This window comes from Pelophylax lessonae (assembly GCF_965119305.1).
Source record: "Pelophylax lessonae genome assembly, contig: HAP1_SCAFFOLD_232, whole genome shotgun sequence".
NCBI classification, from domain to species: domain Eukaryota; kingdom Metazoa; phylum Chordata; class Amphibia; order Anura; family Ranidae; genus Pelophylax; species Pelophylax lessonae.
This window is the reverse complement of record NW_028120100.1, coordinates 118,578-128,486: the sequence shown is the minus strand read 5'-3', so window position 1 is coordinate 128,486 and position 9,909 is coordinate 118,578. Positions and strand designations below refer to the sequence as shown.

Genomic DNA, 9,909 nt, shown 5'->3' with positions numbered 1-9,909 from the left:
TATATACCCTCTTCATAGTGTAATATCTATATACCCTCTTCATGGTGTAATATCTATATACTCTCTTCATGGTGTAATATCTATATACCCTCTTCATGGTGTAATACCTATATACCCTCTTCATGGTGTAATACCTATATACCCTCTTCATGGTGTAATACCTATATACCCTCTTCATGGTGTAATATCTATATACCCTCCTTATGGTGTAATATCTATATACCCTCTTCATTGCCTGTTTTGTGAAATACAATGGATGTGACTTCTTTATTTTTGGGAAATTCAATAAAAATAAAATTACAAAAAAGAATTCCCAGCACCGCTCACCTCTCCTGTCAGCAGCTCCATCATCTTCTTGGTGACTTCTAGAATCCTATGCATGTTGTGTCTCTCAGGTTTTAGGGAGTCACATGGAGGCACTGTGATGGTCATATGATCACCTGACTTCAGAAGAGGAAATCTCTGTATTGAGGAACCAATAGGAATATCATGTTAGTATCCCAGAATCCTCCTCACCTCTCTGGTCAGGTCTGTGTTTTATTAATAGAGATAAGAGTGATGTCATGTAACCTCCCAGAATCCTCCTCACCCCTCTGGTCAGGTCTGTGTTTTATTAATAGAGATAAGAGTGATGTCATGTGATCTCCCAGAATCCTCCTCACCTCTCCGGTCAGGTCTGTGTTTTATTAATAGAGATAAGAATGATGTCATGTGACCTCCCAGAATCCTCCTCACCTCTCCGGTCAGCAGGTAGATGATCTCCAGGGTGAGGTTTAGTATCTTCTCAGTCATGTGACTCCGGTCCTCCTCCATCCTCATTGGTCATGTGATCTATACAGGTTTCCCTGCAAACCAATAATCGATGAAAGAGAATGATGTGGAATGTACTGGTTGTACAATATTAGGATGGGGATGTATGGGGGATAATATGAGGGAAGAATGGACCCCGGTGGGATTACACAGAGGAACATTCAGTTTAGTGTTTTGATCCAGAAGTCTCTTACCTTTGGCTTTACAGATCACAAAGTCTTTTTTGCTAGTTTTTAATCTGCTGGTAAAGAGAGACAAATAAGATTCCCTTTTGTCTAAACAAACCCCCCAACCCCCACACCTAATACAAATCAACTAAGTTGTTAAACAAAAAAAGACTAATCAAGAAATAAGAATGAGGAGAATGTTCCGGCCCTGTAAGTGTGGAAATGTTCTGACCCTGAAGGGGTTAATCTAGGTTTCCACACTATATATGTGTGTATCATCATCTGCTGGAGATAAAAGAGGTCACAGTGACTATGGAGGAAGAGGACGGACATGACGGGGGGGGGGGGGGGGGTTACTGGGTGTAAATAGAAAATAAGATCTTATTACCTTCTCTGCTGCCTCTTCCAATAATGGCTTCTCTTTATTTCCTCCCAACTCACCTCTCACCCGGAAAATCTTTTTTATATCTGACATCACTTCCTGTCTGTACCTGACATCACTTCCTGTCTGTACCTGACATCACTTCCTGTCTGTATTCCATAGAGACTTCCTGTCTGGGTAGAAGTGAGATCACCACCTTGTGGAACTCAGAGGAACTGCAGCCCTGAGAACCGTCTGGTAGTGTGAACACGGCCTTGTGCTGTGTGTGTATGTACTGTATATCCTTCCCCTTTCTCTCCTCCCTGAGTGTGTATGAAGAGGCGGAGCTCCTGCTGGAACAGCAGTCGGAGGAGGAAGCCGAGTCTAGGAGGGAGACTGACAGAAAGCGCAGCAGACTTGCAGGAGTGAGCGAGGAGGATCCAGTTCCTTTGCTATCGGAGGTGAGGAGAGTGTGAAGGATGTTTGTGACTCTGGTAGCTGAAAAGCTGGGAGTCATATTGCTCTGGTGAGTGGGGAAGCACTACTAAGGGGGCGCCCTCACCATCACGTGTGTAAGAGGTGGAAGAAGGCGTGGCTACACTACAGCTGGCACAGTTTGGAGCACTGGGAACTTTCACATCTTATCAACTTTTTTTGAGAAGTAGATGCAAAGTGGAAGCAGTGGACTTGCAAAAACAATATATTGAGTACACAATGTTGTAAGATTACATGAATTTGCACAGGTTTTTAGGTTATTTAATATAGCAGCAAATATTATGAGATTAAAGAAGTATGTGCAAAATGGAAGCAGTGGATCTGCAGGGAACAGCATCTTGAGCACAAAGCACTTTATGTTGTATATAAATTTGCACATGATTCAGTTTACTTCATTTATTGATAAAAAACAAAAGATCAATGAAGTAGGTGTAAAGTGGAAGCAGTAGATCTGCAGATAATATTATTTTGAGCTCCTAGCACTTTATATATGAAGGTATCCACATACAGTGCCGGGACAAGGTGATCCAGGGCAAAGATGGCAAACTGCAGCCCCCCCCCCTCCCTTAGGCTTAGGGTCAGGGCCAGGGCGCCCCCAGTCCTGCAATAAAACTACTGCACCCAGGGCATCCGGCCCTCCTGCCCACCCCTTTTCCCGGCCCTGTCCACATATTTTAGTGTATTTGTGATAATTTATGTGCACACACAATAGGACAGCGCTGTGACACATAATGCTCTTCTAGTTGATAAAGGGAATACTTACCTTTGTTACAGCAGCAGTCCGGTATAAGTTATTTTTGTAGGTATTTGAGTTGTTACACATAGCGCAGGTTTTTTCCATTTATATTGGTGACATAATTGCCCAAATCTGGGGATCAGAAGGGGTTTTTTGTATCCATGTAACAGATGTTCTACACGACTAAATCTGCAATCAATTTTACTGCAAGATCAAAGGGGCCAAAATGTCTCCCCCCCCGAGCAGTAATATATTTCTATCCCCTTTGGTGGGAGTGGAGATGACCCATCTATAAGGATATACAGTACATACACACAGCATAAGGCCAAGATGTTTCTCAGGGCTGCAGTTCCTCTGAGCTCCACAAGGTGGTGATCTCACTTCTACCCAGACAGGAAGTCTCCATGGAATACAGACAGGAAGTTCCGGGTGAGAGGTGAGTTGGGAGGCCGTAGAGAGAAGCCATTGCTGGAAATGGAGGCAGAAGAGGTAATAAGATTTTATTTTCTATTTACACCCAGTAACCCCCCCATCATGTCCATCCTCTTCCTCCATAATCACTGTGACGTCTTTTATCTCCAGCAGATGATGATACTTATCTTTAAATCTCTGCCCTCTTAATAGTCTGATCATATAACTGTGCCCAATGCTCCCATCACCCTAAACCTTCTGGCAGCAGCCGCAATCCACAAAACTTGTTTTCCATTACTCTTCTTCCCAAAACCAATCTCCCCTTCTCCTGAGCCCTCTGGAATGCCCGCTCTGTCTGTGACAAACTCACCTCCCTCCATGACCTCTTTATCACGAATTACTTTAACTTATTTGCCATTACTGAAATCTGGCTTCATGAATCCGACACTGCTTCTCCTGCTTCCCTCCCCCATGATGGCCTTCTCTGGACTCACTCTTCCAGACCTTCGCAGCTCCTAACAGGTACTTCACCCACCTACCCCTATGCAACACGTGCTTAAGAGTGCAGCTACATTTCAGAAAACGTAGCTGCGCTCTTAAGCACCTGTGGCGTAAGACTAAGTCCCAGAATGACTTCAACCAATATAAATCTGCCCTCCGAAAATGCTACTCTTGCCTCTTCACTGCCAAGCAGACAACGCTTCTCTAACTTCAACTCTCTTCTTCGTCCTCCTCTTCCTCCACTCTCCAACTCACTCACTGCCCAGGAGATCACCAATCACTTCAACAATAAGATTGATGCAATTCATGAAGAGATCTCCAATGTACAGATACATCCCCCACTTAACACCCCATGTCCAATCATTACCTCCCCCATTCAATCCTGCAACTTTTGATGAGGCTGCTAAATTTTTTCCAACTCCCACCTGCCCCCTGGACCCTGCTCCCGCACAAGTGCTACAGTCACCCTCTGGCTTTATTATACACTCTCTAACCCACATCCTAAATCTCTCCCTCTCTTCTGGCACCTTCCCCAACTCTCTAAAACATGTACTAGTCACCCCTATCCTTAAAAAAACCCTCTCTGGACCCCATGCTCGCCTCCTTCATTCCCCTTTTCCTCCAGACTCCTTGAAAGCCTGGTCTACAACTGACTGTGTGACCATTTGATTTAGAACAAATTTCGCAATCCCCTTCTGTCTGGATTTCGCTCTCAACGCTCCACAGAAACTGCTCTCCTTACAGAGAACAGCTAAAACCAATGGAATCTTTTCTGTACTCCTACTCCTGGACTTCTCTGCTGCCTTTGATACAGTGGACCACCCCTCCTCTTCAAAAAACTCCACTCCTTTGGTCTCTGTGACCGTACTCTTCGCTGGTTCTCATCCAACCTATCACACTGCACCTTCAGTGTCATCTACAATTCGACTCCCTCTTCTCCTCTTCCTTACTCTGTCGGGGTTCCCCAAGGTTCTGTTCTTGGACCTCTCCTATTCTCGGTCTACACTTCCTCTCTGGGTCAGTTGATTGCCTTTCATGGCTTTCAATACCATTTCTATGCTGACGCCACCAAAATGTATCTTTCTATCCTTCAGCTCACTCCATCATCTCCTCATGCATTACTAATTTACTAACAGACATATAAGTCTGGATGTCACACCACTTCCTCAAACTCAATCTATCCAAAACCAAACTCATATTATTTCCTCCCTCACAAGCCTCTTCCCCTAATTTCTCTGTCCAAATCAATGGCACAGCTATCACCCCATCCCCGCATGCCAAGGTGCAAGGTGTATTCCTGGACTCTGAACTATCCTATCAGACCCATATCCATTCACTACCCACAGCTTTCCGCTTCAACCTCCACAACATCTCTGAAATATACTCCTTCCTAACCAATGACACTACAAAGCTCCTAATTCACTCCCTAATCCTCTCTCGCCTCGACTACTGCAACTCTCTTCTCATTGGCTTACCCTTACATAGGTTATCTCCCTTTTTAGTCTGTCATGAATGCTGTTACAAGACTCATCCACCTTACAAACTGCTCAGCATCTGCTACCCCTCTCTGCCAATCCCTCCATTGGCTGCCACTCACCCAATGAAATAAATTCAAAATACTAACAACAACTTACAAAGCTATCCACGGCTCTGCTCCCAGCTACATCACTAACCTGGTCTCACAATACCAACCAAATGTTTCCATTTGTTCCTCCTAAGACCTCCTGCCCTCTTGCCCCTTGTCACCTCCTCCCATGCTCGTCTCCAAGACTTCTCCCAAGCCTCTCCTATCCTATGGAACTCCCTACATCAATCTGTCCGACTATCTCCTTCTCTTCAGAGAAGCATATTGTGCCCACACCTATCAACTGTACATTTATTTTCTTCATCAGTCCATCCCCCCACAGTTATTACCTTTTCTATCACTTGACCCCTCCACCTAGATTTCTAATGAGCAGGGCCCTCTGATTCCTCCTGTAATAAATTGTAATCTAATTGTACTGTCTGCCCTCATGTTGTAAAGTGCTGCGTAAACTGTCAGCACTATATAAATCCTGTATAATAATAAATGTGCTCCCCTGGGGACAGGAGTTCTGGAATGTACAGCAACCCTCCCACTACCCCCTCACATCCACATCCTATTATTGTGTGACTAATACAATCCAAATAATTCTTACCTTCATTTCCCAAAGTTATCCGTCTACAAGGAGACCTGTATAGATCAAATGAGGATGGAGGAAGACCAGAGTCACATGACTGAAAAGATACTAAACCTCACCCTGGAGATCATCTACCTGCTGACCGGAGAGGTGAGGAGGATTCTGGGAGGTCACATGACATCACTCTTATCTCTATTAATAAAACACAGACCTTACCGGAGAGGTGAGGAGGATTCTGGGAGGTCACATGACATCACTCTTATCTCTATTAATAAAACACAGACCTGACCAGAGAGGTGAGGAGGATTCTGGGAGGTCACATGACATCTCTCTTATCTCTATAAATAAAACACAGACCTGACTGGAGAGGTGAGGAGGATTCTGGGAGGTCACATGACATCTCTCTTATCTCTATTAATAAAACACAGACCTGACCGGAGAGGTGAGGGGGATTCTGGGAGGTCACATGACATTACTCTTATCTCTATTAATAAAACACAGACCTGACCAGAGAGGTGAGGAGGATTCTGGGAGGTCACATGACATCACTCTTATCTCTATAAATAAAACACAGACCTGACAGGAGAGGTGAGGAGGATTCTGGGACTCTAACATGATATTCCTATTGGTTCCTCAATACAGAGATTTCCTCCTCTGAAGTCAGGTGATCGAATGACCATCACAGTGCCTCCATGTGACTCCCTAAATCCTGAGAGACACAACATGCAGAAGATTCTAGAAGTCACCAAGAAGATGATGGAGCTGCTGACTGGAGAGGTGAGCGGTGCTGGGAATTCTTTTTTGTAATTTTATTTTTATTGAATTTCCCAAAAATAAAGAGGAAAATAGTCAATGGTTTGAATTACGCAAACAGCATGAAGAGGGTATATAGATATTACAGCATTGTGACGGGAGTTACTTTGGGCGGGGGGCTTGTGGAACCCAGATTACCTTAGAGAGGTCAGGAAACTCCTTGCCCGGCTCCCCCTGCCCCTCCTATGTGTAAGTCACCCTGTGTCTATTAGGGGCACAAGGTGACCCAGAAACCCAGTTGGGTCTGCACTAACCAGACTCACAGTACAACCACACTGGACTCAGCATTTCCTGTTACCCCGGTTATCCTATAACTATATGTTTCACACATATAGAACTATAGGTTCTATATGTGTGGTTTGTGTTGAATGAATGAAGGGGGCTCTTTCACTTAGGACCATAATATTTATGAACAATATCCCTCAAGAAATATATTATGATACATTGGTTTGACATTTTCAGGTTGCTTGTAGGAGTTTATCTAATAGACCATTGCTAGACAGTTTGAGGTGGGGTGGGGTTTGTTGTTGTTAAGTGCCTGTATCCCATTGTTCTATTGTTTCTGTCTGCCTTGGGATCAACCTATTATGGGATGTGTATGTGGATTAGCTACTAAAGGGGAGGGGGGATTGTCCCAGAGAGTATAACTCTTTGTGCCTGTGTTTGAATAAACAGTCTTATGCTTCTTACCACCCTACACTGATGTCTTGACAAGTGACTGGGTGGGCTAAGGGATCTTGGATCGTGCTGGTACCAGGCAAGGGAAGCTTATATGGCAGACATGCTTTTCTTGAGTACGGGGTCCATCACAAGCATAAAGAGGGTATATAGGGATTACGTCATGAAGAGGGTATATAGATATTATAGCATGATATATCATGAATTGATAAAGTGCATGGGTGCGAAACTTGTCATTACGGCAACTGTCCAAGCTTGTGTTACATGCTGGGGCCCCGAGGCTTCCTCTGGTTCTTCCTGCTCCCGCCCACTGGCCAACCGTGATGTCACCCGAGCCCGTTGCTGCACTCCGTCTGGTTCCCCAAGTGGCAATATCGTATTTCCCAGGGCTTTTGGATTGGCGCCCCTCTATCAGCCCTTTCATTAATGCCCATGGACCTTTTGCAGAGGTATTGTTGGATTTTTAATTACCTTGACTGTTCTTATCCACCACATCGTGGTTAATAAACTGTTGTGAGACTTTTACCCTTAATAGACCTGGCTGTTGTTTTCACAGTCCTGCAGATAATTCTCCTTCTAGTGACCACTGGGGGCACCTAGCGTGGTCTTTTGTTTTGTGTATGCCTGTATCTTGCACTATCCAAAGTGTATTTTGACAGCTGCATAGGTTTTTCCTGGTCTTCCCATGAATCCATCTATGATCTGTGCCCTCAGCGCTCGGTATACATGTTTGTTTAAAATGAAGCAACTGAAATCTATTGGCTTCGGCCCAGGGCAGGATCCTTCCATAGGACAGGGAGTCTGGGATTGAAGGATTATATAAAAGGTTAAGCAGGAGAGAACATGGTGAAGAAAGAAAATACCGTGTGCAACATTTTTTCCATATGGACAACATAAATAGCACAGGGGAGGAGGATTGTTTCAGTGGAGAGGACATGGTGGAGTCAGCTGACCATAATAAAGGGCATGGGTGAGAGGGGTAGATAAGCCCAAATTCTATTTCAGACCAGCGACTGGGTGGGTGATGGACAGACCAGGACATAAGTGTGGAGGTGGGAGGCATAATAATAATTTAACCACTTCCCACCGGAAGGCCATCATATGACACACTGGATTGAAGTGGTGATATCTGGATGATGAGTGCAGCTGCAGCCATCATCCAGATATCTTTTTCAGCCAGCAATTCCCTATCTTGTTAAAGCCATCCTAGCAGCTCATGAGATGCTTAATTGCTTTTATATGCAGCGGGACATCCTCCACTGCCCTTCAATGCCTCTCCCGGGGCTCTCCCAATGCAATCGGGGAGCTGGAAAACGGATCCGGCGACTTAATACTATAGAGCTGATCAGAGACTGGATAGTCCCCGGCCATCTCTATGCTCCTTGGAGGCCGAAAGCAACATCATGACGTCACTTCCGGCGCTGGCAGATGTAAGCACTGCCAGGTTTTCATCCTGGAAAGCAGAGACCAATGTACTTTTTTATCTCATGCTTTCCCGGGTAGAGGAGATATCTGGGGTCTACGTGACCCCAGATTTCTCCATAAAGAGGACCTGTCACGCCTTATTCCTATTACAAGGGATGTGTACATTTCTTCTAATAGGAATAGAAGTGATCAAAACAAAATTAAAGAGTTATAATAAAAAAAAAGAAAAAAATAATAAAAACTTTTTTAAAGCACTCCTGTCCCCCGTGCTCGCACGCAAAAGCAGACGCATATGTAGGTTGCGCCCGCATATATGAACGATGTTCGGACCACACATGTGAGGCATCGATGCAAACATTAGAGCGGGAGCAATAATTCTAGCACTACACCTCCTCTGTAACTCAAAATGTTTACAGGTTACCTGTTTAGAAAGTGCCACCTATGGAAATTTTTAAGTATCGTAGTTTTCCACGAGTGTGTGCAATTCTAAAGCATGACACATGTGTTTGATATCTAATTACTCGGCATAACATCATCTTTTAATATTCTGTTTTGTTTTTTTTTTGCATTAAAATTCATTAAAGTGTATTTTTTCCAAAGAAATTGTGTTTGAAAAATTGCTGCGACCGCTATTTTATTCTCTAGGGTCTTTGCTAAAAATATATATATTTAATGTTTGGGGGTTCTGAGTAATTTTTTAGCAATGAAATGATGATTTTTACATGTAGGAGAGAAATGCCAGAATTGGCCCGGATGGGAAGTGGTTAACAGGTCGGTGCTCCCAGACCGCCCCTAGATCTCAGCCAAAGCAAAGTGGATTGTGCTATGCGATGGGACTTATGGTGCCATATAAATGTAGCAAAGGCACTTTGCAGCAATTTCAGCTGAGAAAGAGGGACTTGGACCGGGAGAGTCTCCAATAGGTACAGCAGTTTGGGGAGGAACCACATTTTGAGGACATTTACCATGCCTAGCCAGGAGATATTATACAGTAAGCATCCCATTGTTTCAGGGATAAATGTATGTCATGAAATAAAGAAGGAAGGTTAGCTTAGTATAATGAGGAGAAGGTGTCACATGAATAACGAGGGATTTGAGGGAACAGGTACACTAGTGATACGAGTAAGCGGATTGTAAGGTGCCCAGAGTTGTGGGAGGAATGTTGATAGAAAGATCCTCGATCTTAGAAGTATTAATCTTATACCCCGGCAGTGTACTCAGGTAGATGATTGACAATTATTGGTAGTTATAATTTATACACAGCATGTTTGTTACAGTGAATGTTTTATTTTATATTCAGAGTGGAAACCTCGGGGATTATAATATTGTTGTTAAAGAAGAGTATAAAGAGGA

The 9,909-nt window shown here is 43.9% G+C and overlaps 1 protein-coding gene across 1 annotated transcript in view; it reads left to right on the top strand.

The window, feature by feature from the left end:
* Positions 1 to 9,909, top strand: part of LOC309543576 (uncharacterized protein) — a gene marked incomplete at its 5' end in the record, with an annotated part of 185,377 nt that overhangs the window by 172,736 nt on the left and 2,732 nt on the right.